Raw genomic sequence first — 11,017 nt, forward strand, 5'->3', positions numbered from 1 at the left:
TGATCGGTACATCCACTATCGAGAATTGATACGTCTCCAATGTATCTACTTGTCCTAACGCTTTTCCTCTTGTTTTGGACTCTAATTTGCATGATTTGAATGAAACTAACCCCGGACTTACGCTATTTTCAGCAAAACTACCATGGTGTTGTTTTTGTGCACAAATAAAAGTTCTCGGAATGGAACGAAACTTTGTGAGGATTTTTATACAATAAACAAGAATTTCTGGAGCCAAGATCCACCGGAGGGGGGCACCTGGATGGGCACAACCCACCAGGGCGCCCCCCCCCCTCCTGACATGCCCAGGTGGGTTGTCCCTACCTGGTGGCCCCGCAGACCCTGATTCCAACTCCATAAATACCTATTTTTCCAGAAAAAAATTAGGGAGAAAGAATTATCACGATCCACGAGACGGAGCTGTCGTCACCTCCTGTTCTTCATTGGGAGGCCAGATATGGAATCCGTTTGGGGCTCCGGAGAGGGGGGGTCTTCGTTCTTCGTCATCACCAACCCTTCTCCATCGTTAATTCCATGATTCTCCCCACCGGGAGTGAGTAATTCCTCCGTAGGCTCGCTGGTCGGTGAGGAGTTGGATGAGATTCACCATGTAATCAAGTTAGTTTTGTTAGGGCCTGATCCCTAGTATCCACTATGTTCTAAAATTGATGTTGCTATGACTTTGCCATGCTTAATGCTTGTCACTTTGGGTCGGGTGCCATGATTTCAGATCTGAACCGTTTATATTATCACCATTATATCCATGTTCTAGATCCGATCTTGCAAGTTATAGTCACCCACTACGTGTTATGATCTGGCAACCCCAGAGTGACAATAGTCGGGACCACTCCCGGTGATGACCGTAGTTTGAGGAGTTCATGTATTCACTTTGTGTTAATGCTTTGTTCCGGTTCTCTATTAAAAGGAGGCCTTAATATCCCTTAGTTTCCAATTGGACCCCGCTGCCACGGGAGGGTAGGATAAAAGATGTCATGCAAGTTCTTTCCATAAGCACATATGACTATTTACTGAATACATGCCTACATTATATTGATGAACTGGAGCTAGTGCCGTATCGCTCTAGGTTATAACTGTCTCATGATGAATATCATCCAAGAAGTCACCGATCCAATGCCTACGAATTTATCTTATATAGATCTTGCTAAGTTACTACTACTATCGTTACTATTACACTTGCTACAAACTACTGCTATCACTGTTACCGTTACTGTTACTGCTATCACTATTATCAAAACTATCATATTACTTTGCTACTGATCACGTTGTTGTAGATAATTAATCTCCAGGTGTGGTTGAATTGACAACTCGGCTGCTAATACCTTCAAATATTCTTTGGTTCCCCTTGTGTCGAATCTATAAATTTGGGTTGAATACTCTACCCTCGTAAACGTTGCGATCCCCTATACTTGTGGGTTATCAAGACCTTTTTCTGGCGTCGTTGCCGGGGAGCATAGCTATATTTGTTGAGTCACTTGGGATTATTATCAATTTATCACTATGAAGATTCTGAAGGATGCTAAGACTAAGATTTAGCCCATTTTGCGTGACCTTCCTATCGAGAATAGCCATTTGAGTATTGCCGACAACGTTACTTGTGCACATTTGTGATCATAGTTTCCCGTTGCATACATACCATATCATAGTGGTACAAACATCTTGATGTCATCTCTTCTGTCACAAGTTTGTCACCGCATATACACAGTTGCTACATTGGTTTGTGAATTCTTGCATAAGTGGCCACCAAAAGAGCTCAAAAGAGAAAGCGCCAACAAGCTTTTATGCAAAAGCAAAAGATAATCAGAGAGCTTTTAAGCAAGAACCATAGCATCATACTACATTAAGATTGTCATACTCGATCATCTTGGACCATATCATCGGAACACCATACATATAGCATACTTAGGATAGAAGTCGTTGCATTTTGCTTAGTAAGTTGTGCACAAGTCTCGTATCTGCCTATTGTGCAATCGTGCTAGCGTCTCTCTAGCATTGTGCAACAAGAGCATTTTTCATGGATTCCACATTTTGGCTTGTTCCTTGGTTGCACAACCCCATCTATCTATCTGTCTGTGTTTCCATGTGCCACATATTGCTATTGGTGTACTTGTTGCATTTGTTAATTTGCGAATCTTTTTCAACATTATTGAGTCTTGCTAACATTTGCATCAAATTATATGCCACCATCCTCACGAAGCTCCACAAAAGGCTTTATTTGTGTAGGTGTGAGAGATTGACGAGATACAGTACCAATTGTGCTATTTCCTTGTTACATCATTGAGTGATCTTTGATCCATTCTCAACATCGGTCAAGGTACATTTGGTACAGTTCTTTTCTTTCTCCCACTCACACATTTACTTGAAATGATGGATAGGCAACTACTTCTACCAACCCACTCTTCATCAAGCAAGACGAGGACCCAAACACCTATGTAACCAAGAACCACCTCTTCGGCGCACAAAGAGCTTTGCATCAAGAACAACAAGCCTTGAGCGACCGCATCGACAATCCCGCCACCGACTTGCGACATCACGAGCAACGCACAAGAGACTACTTCGAAAACAAGCTCGACGAACAAAAACAAGAAAGCAACGCAAGAATGAACGAGATTTGTGCCTTGTTGGTCAACCGCTCTTCTACCTCTTCGTCACATTCAAGACGAAGTCACTCGAGTCTACATTCCTCCGACACCATCTCCGGCTCAAGTACACCGACATCGAACACTCTTCGTCGAGCCGCATGCCACGACCATCAAGCAAACCGCAATCCTCTACATGGCACCGATCCTCAAGAGAATCTTGTAGAGCAAGAACATCAGCGTCATCACAATCGAGCTACCCTCGAGCAAAACATAAGAAAGGCAACGCTTACGCCGCCAAGAGGAAGAGCGGGCGCGCCAACACCAAGATGCACAAGATGTCGAAGCACAACGTCAACAACAAGAACAACAACAACAACGGCGTGAAGCTCAAGCACTTGAGGCGCAATGTGCCCTCAGAGACACAAGTCGCGTTGTCGCTACACGCAACCGGCATACTCGTGAGCAAGAAGAAGCACTTCGCGACGAAGTTCAAGAGAGGAACTATCAAGCACGGTTGCACCGACAAGTTCCACAAGCTCCTGCACAAGCTAGACAAGAACCACAAGTTCGTCAAGAGCAACAAGACAATGTAAATCCTCCACACCAAGAGCAACTAGAGGGCGACAATCCTCCGCATCAAGGGCGTCATCACCCCTGACCCCAACACAATGAAGAACAATGCGACGGCAAGATCAAGTTCACCATGCCCAAGTTCTCTGGAATCAATGACCCCGAAGAGTACCTTTCATGGGCGTTGAAGGTTGACAAGATCTTTCGTTTGCACAACTATGAGGAAGAGAAGAAGATCGCCATGGAATCCCTTGGGTTCCAAGACTATGTCCTCATTTGGTGGGAGCAAGTCAATGAGCGTCGAGAAGCAAGAGGTGAACCACCAATCACAACTTGGGATCAAATGAAGGATGTCATGAGAGCATGCTTTATGCCAAGTGCCAACATACTACAACCGCGACCTCTTCAAGCAACTACAACTCCTCAAGAAAGGAACACAGAGCATTGAAGAATACTACAAGGAAATGGAGATAGCCATGATACGAGCCAATGTCACGGAAGATGATGAGCAAACTATGGCACATTTCTTGAATGGACTCAATCATCCTATCAAGAAGATCACCGACTTCCAACCTAACTCCAACCTCATCGAGCTAGTGCATCAAGCTACCAAAGCGAAGTGACAAGTGAAAGATGACTTCAAGTATGCCAAGTACTATTCCAAGAGCTACGGCCCCTACAACCAAGCTTTAATGACTCCACCGACTTCTACCTCAACCAAACCTTCTACAAGCACCAGCGACAAGTCAAGTTACAAGAAAACATCGACAACCTCAAGTCATCCTCCTACTACAATCAACTTCAAGCCGAGAGCCTCATCATCTACAACTCCACTGGATGAGACCATCAAGACAAATTCCATCAAATGCTTCACATGCGGCGGCCGAGGCCACAAGTCCTTTGAGTGTACCAATAAACGCACCATGATCCTCAATGACAATGGCACATACGACTCCATGAGTGAAGGGGAAATGGAAGCCATTGAGCATGTGGCTATGCACTGGCAAGTTAATGAATATGAATATGACCAAGTCTATTGTGACAATGATTCGAGCCCCGCTCTCGTTGTCTCCAAGGTCTTGACACTTCAACACCAACAACACGAAGACCAAAGATGCCATATCTTCCACACAAAGGCGGGCATCAATGGAAGGTCCGTGAAGGTCATCATCGACGGAGGAAGTTGCCATAACTTGCAAGTGAAGAGCTATGTTCCAAGCTACAATTGGTCAAGATGAAGCACCATCATCCCTACATGGTCCAATGTCTTAGTGACTCTGGAACTATTCAAGTGGAGCACATGGTTCAAGTTTCTTCAAGATTGGAGCATATGAAGACACTTTGGAATGCGACGTGGTTCCTATATCCGTTTTCCACCTCCTACTTGGACGACCTTGGCAATTCGACCGAGGTGTCATCCACAACGGGCGAACCAATCACTATAGCTTCAAGATGAAGGGAAAGGAGTACGTGCTACGACCTATGTCACCAAGTCAAGTGATCGCAGACAAGCAAGCAACCAACCATCGTGGAGAGAATAATGAGAGAGCGAACCACCCAAAAGAGAGTGAGCACCACAAGCCCAAATTGAGTGCCTCCACGATGAGCGACAAGAAAAACTTAGTGTTATTCGCTACCAAAAGTGAGATGAGAGAAGTGTGTGAGAACCCATCAAATGCTATGCACTATGTCCTATTGTGCAAGGAAGAGGCACCTAAAACTAACACCTCTCACCATCTACATTTAGTGTTATCTTCTCTATTGCAGGAATTCAAGGACGTTTTTCCCGATGAGCCACCTCCGAGACTACCTCCACTATGAGGCATCGAACACCGCATCGACCTCATACCCGGAGCACCTCTTCCTAACAAGGCTCCCTACCGCGTCAACCCCGAGGAAACCAAGGAGATTCAACGGCAAGTATAACAACTCATTGACAATGGGCATGTGCATGAAAGTTTAAGTCCATGTGCCATACCGGTAATCCTAGTTCCCAAGAAAGATGGTACATATCACATGTGTTCCGATTGTCGTCCTAATGCTATCACCGTCCGCTATAGATATCCTATTCCTCGCCTTGAGGACATGCTAGAAGATACTTAGTGGAGCCACAATTTTCTCTAAAATTGATCTTAAAAGTGCCTACTATCAAATACGCATCCAAGAAGGTGATGAATGGAAAACCGCTTTCAAAACCAAGTTTGGCTTGTATGAATGGTTGGTCATGCCAATGGGTTTATCCGAAGCACCCGGCACCTTGATGCGTGTGATGTGTTTTGTTCTTTGCCCTTACATTGGTGTATTTGTTGTGGTCTATTTTGACGATATTCTTGTTTTTAGAAAATCTCGCAAAGATCATGTCACCCATCTTAGAACCATTTTGCAAACTCTTAGAAAAGAGCACCTTTATGCTAATATGGACAAATGCCTTTTTGGTGTTGATATGCTAGTTTTGTTCGGTTTTGTTGTCTCTTCTAAGGGTGTTCATGGAGATGAATCTAAGATTGAAGCTATTAAAACTTGGCCCCAAACAAAAAACTTGCAACAAGCGCGTAGTTTTCTTGGTTTAGCTGGATTTTATCGTCGTTTTGTGAAGGATTTTAGCACCATTGCTTTACCTTTGCATTGCATGCCTTGAGTAAGAAAAATGCACCATTTGTTTGGGGACCATCTCAAGATACCGCATTCAATGAGCTTAAGAATTTTCTTACACATGCCCCTTTGCTTGCATTGCCAAACTTTGATAAACCATTTGAGATACATTGCGACGCTAGTGGCTACGGCATAGGAGGTGTGTTGATGCAAGAGAAGCGTCCAATCGCTTACTTTAGTGAAAACTTTCCGGAGCACAACTTAACTACCCCATCTATGACAAAGAATTGTATGCCTTAGCAAGAGTCTTGCATGTTTGGGAGCATTATCTCTTCCCTCATGAGTTCATTCTTCACACGGATCATGAAACACTTAAGTATCTTAAAGGTCAAAATAAGTTGAACAAGTGTCATGCTAAGTGGAGTGAATTCATTGAGTCTTTCCCTTATGTCATCAAGTAATTCAAAGGCTTTCCCGTAGATGCATGCTTGTTACCCAACTTGAATTGAATGTCATTGGCTTTGAGCACATACAAGAGTTATATGTGCATGATCCTACTTTTGCTATCCCTTATGCCAAATGTTTGACGCATACATCTTGGGAACGATATTACATCAAAGATGATTATCTTATGAGAGCTAACAAATTATGTATCCGCGAGTCTTCTCTTCGTTTGTTAATTTTGCAAGGATCTCATGGAGGAGGACTTATGGGACACTTTGGACGCGACAAGACATTTGCCACACTCTCCAAGAACTACTTTTGGCCCAAGATGTTCCGCGACGTCTCACGCTTTGCCAACCGATGCTCTACATGTCGCAAAGCTAAGTCTAAAGCTCAATCCCATGGTCTATATATGCCACTTCCTATTCCATATCACCCATGGGAAGATATTAGTATGGACTTTGTGCTTGGTTTGCCTAGAACTCGAAATGGCAAAGATTCCGTGTTTGGTGTTGTGGACTGATTCTCTAAAATGGCTCATTTCATCCCATGCAATAAGATAGACGATGCTTCACATGTTGCAAATCTTTTTTGTAGGTAAATCTTGCGTCTACATGGAGTGCCCAAGACTATCATATCGGACCGCGACGTCGAGTTCCTTAGCTACTTTTGGAAGACCTTATGTGCCAAGCTCGGAATCAAGCTTTTGTTCTCTTCAGCATACCATACACAAACCGACGGCCAAACGGAGGTCACAAACCGGACACTATCTACTCTCATACGCGTGTTGATCAAGAAGAACATCCAGGAGTGGGAAGAGTGTTTACCCATCCCCGAGTACGCCTACAATCGAGCACGACGCTCTACTACCGGCAAGTCCCCGTTCGAGGTCGTCTACGGCTTCAATCTGTTGGCCAAGAGACGAGGGAGTGCGATCGAAGCGAAAGTGCTACTGCTCACCACTCCTGCTCTTCTCCGCAAGTCTCGCTAATCGCATGTTTAATACGTACGCTTTGACTTTGAATCGAAGACACTCGACGGTTATACTGACGTAACGATGCGGCACGAACATCCTGAACACAGCAATGACTATAGGAGGACGCTGGAAAGCTCAGACGCTGGCGTTGTCATGATCATACTCGAGGTGCTAAAACAATGCATCCCGGTGATGCACAGACACACAATGGTACCAGACCCGCCAACGAGACGCAGGACGTATAGCATCGAGAAAGGAGCCCCTCCAAGTGATGCGAACTATAGCCGCTTTACTATTCGAAGGATCTGGCGTCGGTGTACAGTCCGCCAAAGCAAAAATGTGATTCGCGTTTTCATCCAAGACACCGCGGAGTATCAGATTCTACACTCCGATAGAAGTGATCGCCTCGTGAAGAGACTAGAGACGCAAAAAGATTTCTCCGGTGACAAGTCACAGAAGATTCTCCAGCGTTCAGATGAGAGAACTGAAGACGCAAAGCCTGCTCCAAGAAGGGCGGCGAACATAGCGGGAGGGGAGGGATGCGGGAATGAACAAATTACCATCCACCCTACGAAGACGAGGCAAGCGGGACCTCAGCGACAGATCGATATCTCCGTAATTCAGGAGATCCATACACCCGCGTGCTTGAAAAGATGCTTCTCCAAGGACTGGAACCAGCTTCTATGGCAGGAGATCAACAATATGACTCCCCTGAGAAGTAAACCAAGGGACTAAGCCTACACGCAGCAGCTTCAAGTGATCAAATCGGCTAGACCGCTAAAATTGTGATCGCTCGAGAAACCATCGGAGTCTTGATGGGGCCACCGAAAATAAAGTGAGAGCCATCTTCAGATGCATAACTCCAAGAGATCTTTCTTAGCAACAAGAGGGCGCAGGTCTGATCTCTCTCCTCGGATGGAGTAGAGTCTGTAGATAGGCAGCTGTACAAACGGTAATCTCTAATCGGCACGCTCTTCACTGACTTTGCTCACCTCAGCGTACAGAGAGAGGATGCGAGCAGCTCATAATTATATACTTCTCACGTCTCTACAACACCAAAAGTGCCATCGGCAAAGTATGAAGAAGCATGAGGTAGGATGGTCGCCAGCCTTGCTAATGCCACGAAGTACTGAGGAGAGACAGGACAAGCTCGAAGAACTGTCAAGGATCGAATCTACGGATACGAGGTTCGCTCGGATCTACTCTCGAGAAGGCTCGAGAGTCGCGTCCAGGTGGCTTAGCCTTCGTAATGAGCTACTACTTTGCTAACCCTAGCTAGGAGGAGGGAGAGGTCTATTTATATTCGTAGTACAAAAGGGGGCAAAGTGAAGGGGTACATGGGCCTCAGCCCGCAACTGGACACAGCCAGGGACTGGACGTCCGTAAGGTGTCGGTTGTCCGAAGGCTCGCAGAGGTCCGGACGTCCAGTGTTCCTCGGACTTCCGTAGATTCTGGCTTGGTCACTGAAGTACCGGATTTCCAGAAGTGGCCGGTCGTCCGGTCGCCGGTCATCCAGAAGTGGTGCTTCTCTCGCGGACGGAGAAGGAAGTGTTGCCCTCGCTTGTAGGTGGTCGCCTCGTTGGTGAAGATGCCGATGTAGGCGAACTCATGGGAAGTAGGCTAAGATGTCGTACATCCGAAGGCGAAGATGCCTCAAGAACACTTGGCGAAGATGCTGAAGTGTTTGGTGTAGCCGTAGCTCCGTCTTGGTGGTGCTTCTCTCGCGGTCTTCTCTTATGCTCATGAAGGTTGGGCTTGCATGAAGTAGGGCTTGTTGGGACTTGTGCATTTGCGCTTGGTGAGCATCATCATGATAATGTTGGTGTTGTCGCACTTGAGCTCGTAGTAGATGTCGTTCGTCGTTGTCGTGCACATGTTGCTTGGAGGTGACTTTCCCTTCATGACAAGGTGGATCACGAACGTGATGGTGGTCGCCATGGAGATATGGACATGGATGACTTGCGCTTGCATTATTTTTGCGCTCCAAAGACTTGTGACTTGAACGTCGCCGCCTTGAGGATGATGAAGGGGAAGAACGGTTGATCAACAAGGTCCAAATCTCCTCCATCCTTGCATCTTGATCCTCTTTTTGTGGGAAAGCTTCTTGTCGATGTAGTCCATTTTCCTTGCTTCGGAGTGGTGAATGTCGATGGAGATGTTCTCGATGCGCTCGCGCAATCTTGATTGTGTGCCTTGCATTTGTCGTTGTAGATCGAAGATTGACGCTTTGGTGATGTAGTTGTTCATGCCGTCATTGTTGTGGAAGACCGGAGATGAAATGCCTTGCCTATCCATCACAATACTCGAGCAAATATGAGTGGAGAAAGGAGAAGAACTTATACCAAATGTACCTTGACTGATGTTGAAGATGGATCAATGATCACTCAATGATGTAACAAGGAAATAGCACAATTGGTACCAATTCTTGTCGGTTTCTCACACCTACACAAAATAAGGGTTATGGTGGAGCTCGGTGAGGATAGTGGCACAAAAATTTGATGCAAAATGTTAGCAAGAGCCAATAATGTTGAAAGAGATTCATAAATTTGCAAGTGAAACAAGTAGACCAATAGCAATAAGTGGTACACGGAAACACACACACACACAGATAGATAAATGGGTCGTGCAACCAAGGAATGAGCACAAAATGTGGACTCCATGAAAAACGCTCGTGTTGCACAACTCAAGAGAGACGCTAGCACGATTGCTCAATAGGCGGATAGGACACTTGTGCACAACCTATGATATGCAAAATGTATCGACTTTCTATCCCAAGTATGCTATGTATGTTGTTCCGGTGGTATGATCCAAGATGATCGTATATGACAATCTTATATGCAATGTGGTATGATGCTATGTCTCTTGCTTACAAGCTTCTTTGCTCTTTCTCTTTTGCTTAAAAGCTTATTCTCTTTTCTTTATGGCCACTTTTGCACAATGCACAAACCAAGATAGCAATTGTGTATATGTGGGAAGAAACTTGAGGCACACGAGATGATATGATACCAAGATGATACCTATATGGTATGGTATGTATGCAATGGAAGGTGTAGATCGATGATCACTAATGTGCACAAGTAATGTTGCCGGCAATACTCAAAGGCTAGTCTTGATAGGCAAGTGACGCAAAATGGGGGTTATCAATGCAATGGCAAGGGGAATATACAATGGAGGGATACCACGATACCAAGAGGCAAGATGATATGGAGGTTACCGTCCTTGGCGATGATGAGTGGCGGTGATCTTGATGGAGACTCGTCCCTAAGTAGCCGAAACACCTTGGGAAACGGGAAAAAAACCGTGAACTCAAAATCTCAAAGGCAAATGTCAAATGGTGGTAGCAGGATGCGGTGGTGGTTGCGGAAGCTCAATGGGATTGCGGAAATGGAGGGTAGGGTGGTGGACTATACACAGTGTCGGAGTTGGAAGCATAGTCCCTTAGTAGCCGAAACACCTTAGGAGACACAACTCACAACACAAACAAAATTGGGTTAAGTCTATGTGGCGGAAGTGTATGGTGGGTAAGCCTATACGGTAGTAGTGGTGGTGGATGATGAAGAAGCAACCATCCCTAAGTAGCCTAAACACCTTAGGAGACTCAAATCACAACTCAAACAACCACTAATGCGAAGGGGAACAAAATTGGTTAGGTTGCGGAAGTCGGTGGTGGTGTACCGGATGATGTGGTGGAAGCCCTAGGCAAAGATGCCAAAGTTTCAAAAATTTGATGGAGTCAAATGATGTTGGTGGTATTTTTGTGGGAAGGGGGATGTCAAGAGCTTCAAAACGAGCTAAAGAACGTCAAAATCCGAGTTTGGATGAATTAGTTATGGCCGAA

This window comes from Triticum urartu, chromosome 3, assembly GCF_003073215.2.
Source record: "Triticum urartu cultivar G1812 chromosome 3, Tu2.1, whole genome shotgun sequence".
NCBI classification, from domain to species: Eukaryota; Viridiplantae; Streptophyta; class Magnoliopsida; order Poales; family Poaceae; genus Triticum; species Triticum urartu.